The sequence below is a fragment of the Schistocerca serialis genome, chromosome 4 (genome assembly GCF_023864345.2).
Source record: "Schistocerca serialis cubense isolate TAMUIC-IGC-003099 chromosome 4, iqSchSeri2.2, whole genome shotgun sequence".
Taxonomy (NCBI): domain Eukaryota; kingdom Metazoa; phylum Arthropoda; class Insecta; order Orthoptera; family Acrididae; genus Schistocerca; species Schistocerca serialis.
In genome coordinates this window covers 22,153,496-22,164,087 of record NC_064641.1, presented here as the reverse complement: position 1 = coordinate 22,164,087, position 10,592 = coordinate 22,153,496, and the positions used below count along the sequence as shown (strand labels likewise).

The window sequence follows — 10,592 nt, the reverse complement described above, 5'->3', positions numbered from 1 at the left end:
GTGAGCGCCACAATCAGGACTGCATACGACCGAGGCACACAGGGCCAACACCCGGCATCATGGTGTGGGGAGCGATCTCCTACACTGGCCGTACACCACTGGTGATCGTCGAGGGGACACTGAATAGTGCACGGTACATCCAAACCGTCATCGAACCCATCGTTCTACCATTCGTAGACCGGCAAGGGAACTTGCTGTTCCAACAGGACAATGCACGTCCGCATGTATCCCGTGCCACCCAACGTGCTCTAGAAGGTGTAAGTCAACTACCCTGGCCAGCAAGATCTCCGGATCTGTCCCCCATTGAGCATGTTTGGGACTGGATGAAGCGTCGTCTCACGCGGTCTGCACGTCCAGCATGAACGCTGGTCCAACTGAGGCGCCAGGTGGAAATGGCATGGCAAGCCGTTCCACAGGACTACATCCAGCATCTCTACGATCGTCTCCATGGGAGAATAGCAGCCTGCATTGCTGCGAAAGGTGGATATACACTGTACTAGTGCCGACATTGTGCATGCTCTGTTGCCTGTGTCTATGTGCCTGTGGTTCTGTCAGTGTGATCATGTGATGTATCTGACCCCAGGAATGTGTCAATAAAGTTTCCCCTTCCTGGGACAATGAATTCACGGCGTTCTTATTTCAATTTCCAGGAGTGTATTAGGCGCACTACGAATGTACTCACCTTTGGTGACATTAAAAGCAACGGTGGTAACATTAAGAGTGCAACGGGAATTCCACTGTTAGAGGAGATAGATGGAAAGAAACATTGAAAGCCTCTATGAGGGTGAAGATTTGTCTGATGTGATAGAAGAAGAAACAGGAGTCGATTTAGAAGAGATAGGGGATCCAGTATTAGAATCGGAATTTAAAACAGCTTTGGAGCACTTACGGTCAAATAAGGCAGAAGGGATAGATAACATTCCATCAGAGTTTCTAAAATCATTGGGGGAAGTGGCAACAAAACGACTATTCACGTTGGTGTGTAGAATATATGAGTCTGGCGATATACCATCTGACTTTCGGAAAAGCATCATCCACACAATTCCAAAGACGGCAAGAACTGACAAGTGCGAGAATTATCGCACAATCAGCTTAACAGCTCATGCATCGAAGCTGCTTACAAGAATAATATACAGAAGAATGGAAAAGAAAATTGAGAATGCGCTAGGTGACGATCAGTTTGGCTTTAGGAAAAGTAAAGGGACGAGAGAGGCAATTCTGACGTTACGGCTAATAATGGAAGCAAGGCTAAAGAAACATCAAGACACTTTCATGGGATTTGTCGACCTGGAAAAAGCGTTCGACAATATAAATTGGTGCAAGCTGTTCGAGATTCTGAAAAAAGTAGGGGTAAGCTATAGGGAGAGACGGGTCATATACAATATGTACAACAACCAAGAGGGAATAATAAGAGTGGACGATCAAGAACGAAGTGCTCGTATTAAGAAGGGTGTAAGACAAGGCTGTAGCTTTTCGCCCCCTACTCTTCAATCTGTACATCGAGGAAGCAATGATGGACATAAAAGAAAGGTTCAGGAGTGGAATTAAAATACAAGGTGAAAGGATATCAATGATACGATTCGCTGATGACATTGCTATCCTGAGTGAAAGTGAAGAAGAATTAAATGATCTGCTGAACGGAATGAACAGTCTAATGAGTACACAGTATGGTTTGAGAGTAAATCGGAGAAAGACGAAGGTAATGAGAAGTAGTAGAAATGAGAACAGCGAGAAACTTGACATCAGGATTGATGGTCACGAAGTCAATGAAGTTAAGGAATTCTGCTACGTAGGCAGTAAAATAACCATTGACGGACGGAGCAAGGAGGACATCAAAAGCAGACTCGCTATGGCAAAAAAGGCATTTCTGGCCAAGAGAAGTCTACTAATATCAAATACCGGCCTTAATTTGAGGAAGAAATTTCTGAGGATGTACGTCTGGAGTAACAGCATTGTATGGCAGTGAAACATGGACTGTGGGAAAACCGGAACAGAAGAGACTCGAATCATTTGAGATGTGGTGCTATAGACAAATGTTGAAAATTAGGTGGACTGGTAAGGTAAGGAATGAGGAGGTTCTACGCAGAATCGGAGAGGAAAGGAATATGTGGAAAACACTGATAAGGACAGGATGATAGGACATCTGCTAAGACATGAGGGAATGACTTCCATGGTACTAGAGGGAGCTGCAGAGGGCAAAAACTGTAGAGGAAGACAGAGATTGGAATACGTCAAGCAAATAATTGAGGACGTAGGTTGCAAGTGCTACTCTGAGATGAGTAGGTTAGCCGCATCAAACCAGTCAGTAAGTAGACCGATGACAAAAGCGAATGTAGTGGTGTGGACATGTTGGGAATGTGGATCTCACGGGGAGCGTGCAAGGGATAAGTCCCTGCAGACGCACTACCCTCTGTGCCCGCGGTGGCTCAGATGGACAGAGCGTCTGCCATTTAAGCAGGAGATCCCGGGTTCGAGTCCCGGTCGGGGCACACATTTTCAACATGTCCCCAATGAAGTACATCGACGCCTGTTTGCAGCTAGGGTGTCCATTTAATTATCATTTCACAACGAAGAGTGGCGCATTTCGTCACTGGATCGTTTAGTCGCCACAAGAGTGCAACAGACTACAGTGGCAGACGCTACAAGAAATGCTTTGTCCATCAGAGACAGGATTGGTATTGAAATGCCTCGTAACGCGCAAGCAACTCCGCACAAATGGTCCCTCGTTTCTCTTTATGGTCTTGAGCGAAGCGGCGAGGAACTCAGGGGGGCACGCACCTTTGAGTAACCGAGATGGTGGACGAGTGTGTCAGCACTGCCAACAGAGATGTCGATGTGAGTAGCGAGGTGGTCGACTGTAATCTGTCGATCACCTCGAATGAGAGTGTCCGCACGTCCCAGCAATTGCAGGAGTCACAGCTGATTGCGGCCGGCCGGCATGCAGGAGACTGGACAAGTTTGCGCGACCTTGGTGCGATGATGACAGAGGCCTCACCCAACGACTCAACGCGCTTTTGTTCACTGACAGCTCTGCGTAGACATTATTCAGTTACCTATGAATATCTGCTCTGCTGTGATTTTCTACTAGAAGAATCTTAGTGACAGCTTTCTGCTTGGAACGCACCTTCGTTACAGACGGCATTTTGAAGGCTGCGTGTAACACCGCCCCCTGTCAGCTTCTTAAAACTATAGGGGCTGAAGCAGGAATATTCCACGATGTCCCACAACAAATTCCGCATTTCTTCAACCGAAATTGTCCGAAAAAAAAAGTGTTGCATTACTTTTTGAGCGCCCCTCGTATATCTCATCCGTTACGTATCACTGTAAAGACAAAATTAGGCTAACTGCAGCAAGCGGAGAGGAATTTAAGTGGTCTTTCTTCCCGTGCTTCGTACGCCATTGGAAAGGGAACAAACTTTAACACGTGGCACCATGGAAAGCACCCTCTGCCATGCACTTCGCAACGGTTTGCGGAGTATAGATGGAGTTGTAGTTCAGTGTTTCTGGCACTCACTAATCGCTGTATATTACAGCTGACGCCCCCCTGTGTGAGGTGAGGTAGCAACCGACAAAACGGTACAGCTACACGTGTTAGCCGGGGAGCTGCTCGCCGTTAAAGGGCTACGCCTGTTTTTCTCCCGCACAGTCGTGGCCTCTCGTGTTTCAGCCCGGCGCTACGGCCAGTTCCTACCTGGTCGTCAAAGCCTGTCAGCGAGAAGCGCCTTACAGGAACACGGCCACGTTTTTGTGGCCAAGTCGCCTGAACATTTGGTGATCCTTGACCGTGGCACTTGGGGCTGTTGAGCAGTCAGTGCCGAACTATATAAACCTCTACTACACGAACTTAAAGTACACTTTCGTTTTACCAGTGAGTGTGTGCGAGGTCACCTCATGTTCGCAGTCTGCAAAACAGTGGTTTCCACTTTCCTGATACCATTACCCACCACCCTGTCTCCCCCAACCACCATCAACAATAGAGCCTAAATAAACTTGAAAAGGAAAAATAATTTTCTTTAAACACTTTCATTTTTGAAAATGGTGAAATACAGGGTGATTCAAAAAGAATACCACAACTTTAAAAATGTGTATTTAATGAAAGAAACATAATATAACCTTCTGTTATACATCATTACAAAGAGTATTTAAAAAGGTTTTTTTTCACTCAAAAACAAGTTCAGAGATGTTCAATATGGCCCCCTCCAGACACTCGAGCAATATCAACCCGATACTCCAACTCGTTCCACACTCTCTGTAGCATATCAGGTGTAACAGTTTGGATAGCTGCTGTTATTTCTCGTTTCAAATCATCAATGGTGGCTGGGAGAGGTGGCCGAAACACCACATCCTTAACATACCCCCATAAGAAAAAATCTCAGGGGGTAAGATCAGGGCTTCTTGGAGGCTTTCATCACTCGTTCTCGGCCGTCCAGAACTTTTCCCTTTGCACAAACACCCATTCTCTGTAAACTGTTTATACCAACGTTTAATACACCACCTATCAGGAGGTTTAACACCATACTTCGTTCGAAATGCACGCTGAACAACTGTCGTCGATTCACTTCTGTCGTACTCAGTAACACAAAAAGCTTTCTGTTGAGCGGTCGCCATCTTAGCATCAACTGACGCTGACGCCTAGTCAACAGCGCCTCAAGCGAACAAATGTACAACTAAATGAAACTTTATAGCTCCCTTAATTCGCCGACAGATAGTGCTTAGCTCTGCCTTTTGTCGTTGCAGAGTTTTAAATTCCTAAAGTTGTGCTATTCTTTTTGAATCACCCTGTATAAATGATATTTAATTTTTGTAAGTGTTTTATTAAACCACGAGCTAATGAGACAATTTGCACTGCTTATTTCTAACAATCTTTTCGTTATAGAACGGCAAAGCAATCCACAGTGCAACACGCGTGGTAAATACAAGTCCTTCTCAGAAAATTGAGCTAACCATCCTCATAAAGGGCAGACACTTGTTACAAAACATGCTTCCGCTTCACCTGCCTCTTTCTAGCGGCAACTGCTTCGGCCGCACCCTGCATCCTCGTTTAAAATCAACCAAGTTAAATGTGTGCCCTATACTCCGTTTCCAAAACATTTAATTGGCGGACTCCTTACTCCTGAACTGGCGGAAACTGGAAGACTTTCTGCTGCCGATGCTTTGTGTAGCACCACTACCACCAGTAATAATAACAACAATTCTGTCTCGACCCTGTAGCAATGTAGCGTCACTGGCATAATTACTGCGATACTGTGCTGTCAGCTAGTTCGTTTACTTCAGTCAGATTAAAATTACTTGATAGTTGACACTTCAAGCGCTGGGACTGGTTTCCTCCATTCAGAGCGCTTAATGTCATGCCCGAACTGTTCACCGTTGCTAACCTGACACAACAGTCAGTGCCACTTCCGATTCCTTGTCCAGCTTTCTTTATTGACTTGTTTGGATCCCCGAATCCTGGTTGTAGCTCTTTTATTTCATATTTTATCACTCTTGATAATTACACAAAAAATTACACACACACACACACAACGATGCAAAGCCGCGTTTCAAACACAGCACTAACCAAACTGTATCCTTCCGCACAAGACGCGATTCAGCGTCGCATATACATGTATATTATAATCATAGAGATCGGTCTACTTTAGATAAGCTCGACACGACATCGCGTGAAGCGGAATTTTTGAAAGCTGCAAATAATCAATCATTGCGACTGTGTCACCAAAGTAATAAACACAACAATCTTCCACAGTGTAGTGACATAGAGCAGGCATTAGCGTCTAAACCCGCCATGTAGATGGTTGTAGATCCGAATTTCGTCAAATACAGGGCAATTTGCGAATGTAATCAAAAGAATTTAATATTTCAAATCAGTTAATTGATTTGCCATGTTTCTCCTATTTTTCTTTCTATTATTCCTTTTTTGTCTTCAATTTTTGTAGTTCTATCTTCCTCAGTTGCGTGTAATATTACGGTACATTGATAATTTTTACTTTATGGACTGTCTGACTACAACTGAATGAAACACTATTTTCGTGTCATACGCGTTTCGCCTTTATTCTCTGCAAGGCATCATCAGTGGCCTGGAATATGTACATATGTTTGCTATTTAATCTACATTTTGGTCACTGTACCTATAGGTTATACACAGTTGTGGTGGTTGGTTTTTGCTATTATGTAGTAATACATTGAACTGTACTTACACGTTGCGTGGACGATTTTCTACATATTACGTTCCTGTTCCATTTTTGATGCCGTTCCTCTTCTTAGGGCACGAAAATTGTGTTTCATTCTATTGTAGTCAGACAGCCCATAAAGTAAAAATTATCGATATACCGCAATATTCATTTTTCGTTTGGAGTCTGCTTGTGTCGTCTATGATCTGCTAACCAGGACTGCCCGTTTGTTGGTAACGCCACATCTCGTATAGCCAGTGTGAGGGTAGTTCGGGTACCCAATGACAGCGAGAAATTAGTTTGCTTTTAGCGCTGAAACAGAATTTTTTTCTGTCATAACTTTGCTTGTAGAGGTTAACTTTAATCACTGTGAACAAAGCGATCATGGTTTCAAGTCAGCCGCAGATTGTTCGTCGCTGTTCTCTCCGATACATTGCGTATGACGAGGATGTGATTAGATTAGGACATGAGTTTAAATTAAGGGCTACGAAATGCATCGTCTGTCGCAGTTCAGTCATCGGTCACTTAAAAAAAGGCTGTTGACAGAGCATCTCCCGTTTCCGTCATATCTGGCGGTGGTCGCTTCCAACATTTCTCCGCGTTACGCATTAATAACATTTGTGAAGTGACCCATCGTATTTGTGTGTCGCCTATAGCCGAACGGTGGCCGACACGCGATGTGACAACACCATGAAGCAAGTGACACATGTCAGCTATCAACTAATTTTAATCGGTCTACTGCTGCGTAGTGAATAATGAAACAAGTTTTGGTCCGTTTTGGTGACAACCACCAACTCGGAAAAGGGTTTTTAGTGAGAAATTTTATAAGTGTGACGCGCATGTCTGAATTTTACTGTTGTAGATGCATAGTACAAAGTGGCTGTGTAGTGAGTGGACTCTCTGACGATGATGATGTTCTCAGATATGTTTCACAAGCTGTAACATCCACCACACTGTGTGACCCATTACGCACTTATTTAAAAAATGTAATTATTGGTGAGTTACGTAATTAGTATTACTGTCTTAGAAAGTAATAATAGTAGTACAGATCTTTTAAAAATAATTTAGATTCATAACCAAAACACAATCAAACAATTTTGAAATTTCATTTCCCTGCCAGGTTGGGAACCACTGCTGTAGAAGCTGAATAAAGACAAGAAAGAAAAGAGGAGGAAGAGTGAAACGAGATCCTGCAGCAAGGACAGGAAAAACAGTATTACTGTTAAGTAAGCTTTTCCTAGCATTATTGGTAGTGGGTACGGTTCTGGAAGCACCTTGGGGCTGACAATTCCAGTTCCATGAAGTCCGTAACTTTTACCTACTCAGAATCCGAACTCTGCAACTTGCCCAAAACTGTTTTTACTGTTAGCACCCGAACTCCCCAACTAGCAGCAGACCTGTGGATTTCTCTTGACCACACCCCGCAACGTGTCTGTAAGGTATATTGTTATAGTGGTATTACATTTTTTTACAAACTTTTAAAAAATATAATCTTTATCTTAAATACTTCAATTGGCAGAGGGATAGCTGTACAGTGTGAAAATTATTTAAAGCGACAAACCCTGAGAGGTTGTACGGGATAGCCGGCCGAAGTGGCCGTGCCGTTAAAGGCGCTGCAGTCTGGAACCGCAAGACCGCTACGGTCGCAGGTTCGAATCCTGCCTCGGGCATGGATGTTTGTGATGTCCTTAGGTTAGTTAGGTTTAACTAGTTCTAAGCTCTAGGGGACTAATGACCTCAGCAGTTGAGTCCCATAGTGCTCAGAGCCATTTGAACCATTCGTTGTACGGGATACCGAAACAAATACACTCCTGGAAATTGAAATAAGAACACCGTGAATTCATTGTCCCAGGAAGGGGAAACTTTATTGACACATTCCTGGGGTCAAATACATCACATGATCACACTGACAGAACCACAAGCACATAGACACAGGCAACAGAGCATGCACAATGTCGGCACTAGTACAGTGTATATCCACCTTTCGCAGCAATGCAGGCTGCTATTCTCCCATGGAGACGATCGTAGAGATGCTGGATGTAGTCCTGTGGAATGGCTTGCCATGCCATTTCCACCTGGCGCCTCAGTTGGACCAGCGTTCGTGCTGGACGTGCAGACCGCGTGAGACGACGCTTCATCCAGTCCCAAACATGCTCAATGGGGGACAGATCCGGAGATCTTGCTGGCCAGTGTAGTTGACTTACACCTTCTAGAGCACGTTGGGTGGCACGGGATACATGCGGACGTGCATTGTCCTGTTGGAACAGCAAGTTCCCTTGCCGGTCTACGAATGGTAGAACGATGGGTTCGATGACGGTTTGGATGTACCGTGCACTATTCAGTGTCCCCTCGACGATCACCAGTGGTGTACGGCCAGTGTAGGAGATCGCTCCACACACCATGATGCCGGGTGTCGGCCCTGTGTGCCTCGGTCGTATGCAGTCCTGATTGTGGCGCTCACCTGCACGGCGCCAAACACGCATACGACCATCATTGGCACCAAGGCAGAAGCGACTCTCATCGCTGAAGACGACACGTCTCCATTCATCCCTCCATTCACGCCTGTCGCGACACCACTGGAGGCGGGCTGCACGATGTTGGGGCGTGAGCGGAAGACGGCCTAACGGTGTGCGGGACCGTAGCCCAGCTTCATGGAGACGTTTGCGAATGGTCCTCGCCGATACCCCAGGAGCAACAGTGTCCCTAATTTGCTGGGAAGTGGCGGTGCGGTCCCCTACGGCACTGCGTAGGATCCTACGGTCTTGGCGTGCATCCGTACGTCGCTGCGGTCCGGTCCCAGGTCGACGGGCACGTGCACCTTCCGCCGACCACTGGCGACAACATCGATGTACTGTGGAGACCTCACGCCCCACGTGTTGAGCAATTCGGCGGTACGTCCACCCGGCCTCCCGCATGCCCACTATACGCCCTCGCTCAAAGTCCGTCAACTGCACATACGGTTCACGTCCACGCTGTCACGGCATGCTACCAGTGTTAAAGACTGCGATGGAGCTCCGTATGCCACGGCAAACTGGCTGACACTGACGGCGGCGGTGCACAAATGCTGCGCAGCTAGCGCCATTCGACGGCCAACACCGCGGTTCCTGGTGTGTCCGCTGTGCCGTGCGTGTGATCATTGCTTGTACAGCCCTCTCGCAGTGTCCGGAGCAAGTATGGTGGGTCCGACACACTGGTGTCAATGTGTTCTTTTTTCCATTTCCAGGAGTGTATATACAGGGTGTTTCAAAAATGACCGGTATGTTTGAAACGGCAATAAAAACTAAACGAGCAGCGATAGAAATACACCGTTTGTTGCAATATGCTTGGGACAACAGTACATTTTCAGGCAGACAAACTTTCGAAATTACAGCAGTTACAATTTTCAACAACAGATGGCGCTGCGGTCTGGGAAACTCTATAGTACGATATTTTCCACATATCCACCACGCGTAGCAATAATATGGCGTAGTCTCTGAATGAAATTACCCGAAACCTTTGACAACGTGTCTGGCGGAATGGCTTCACATGCAGATGACATGTACTGCTTCAGCTGTTCAATTGTCTCTGGATTCTGGCGGTACACCTGGTCTTTCAAGTGTCCCCACAGAAAGAAGTCACAGGGGTTCTGGCGAATAGGGAGGCCAATCCACGCCGCCTCCTGTATGTTTCGGATAGCCCAAAGCAATCACACGATCATCGAAATATTTATTCAGGAACTTAAAGACGTCGGCCGTGCGATGTGGCCGGGCACCATCTTGCATAAACCATGAGGTGTTCGCAGTGTCGTCTAAGGCAGTTTGTACCGCCACAAATTCACGAAGAATGTCCAGATAGCGTGATGCGGTAATCGTCTCGGATCTGAAAAATGGGCCAATGATTCCTTTGGAAGAAATGGCGGCCCAGACCAGTAGTTTTTGAGGATGCAGGGACGATGGGACTGCAACATGGGGCTTTTCGGTTCCCCATATGCGCCAGTTCTGTTTATTGATGAAGCCGTCCAGGTAAAAATAAGCTTCGTCAGTAAACCAAATGCTGCCCATATGCATATCGCCGTCATCAATCCTGTGCGCTATATCGTTAGCGAATGTCTCTCGTGCAGCAATTGTAGCGGCGCTGAGGGGTTGCCGCGTTTGAATTTTGTATGGATAAAGGTGTAAACTCTGGCGCATGAGACGATACGTGGACGTTGGCGTCATTTGGACCACAGCTGCAACACGGCGAACGGAAACCCGAGGCCGCTGTCGGATCACCTGCTGCACTAGCTGCGCGTTGCCCTCTGTTGTTGCCGTACGCGATCGCCCTACCTTTCCAGCACGTTCATCCGTCACGTTCCCAGTCCGTTGAAATTTTTCAAACAGATCCTTTATTGTATCGCTTTTCGGTCCTTTGATTACATTAAACCTCCGTTGAAAACTTCGTCTTGTT

The 10,592-nt window shown here is 46.1% G+C and overlaps 1 non-coding gene across 1 annotated transcript; it reads left to right on the top strand.

Annotated features, from left to right (window-relative positions):
- The first annotated feature begins 2,414 nt into the window (after positions 1-2,414).
- On the top strand, positions 2,415-2,489 carry Trnak-uuu (transfer RNA lysine (anticodon UUU)). The gene has a single exon. It is a non-coding gene; the product is annotated as a tRNA-Lys (tRNA).
- Positions 2,490-10,592: the final 8,103 nt, after the last annotated feature.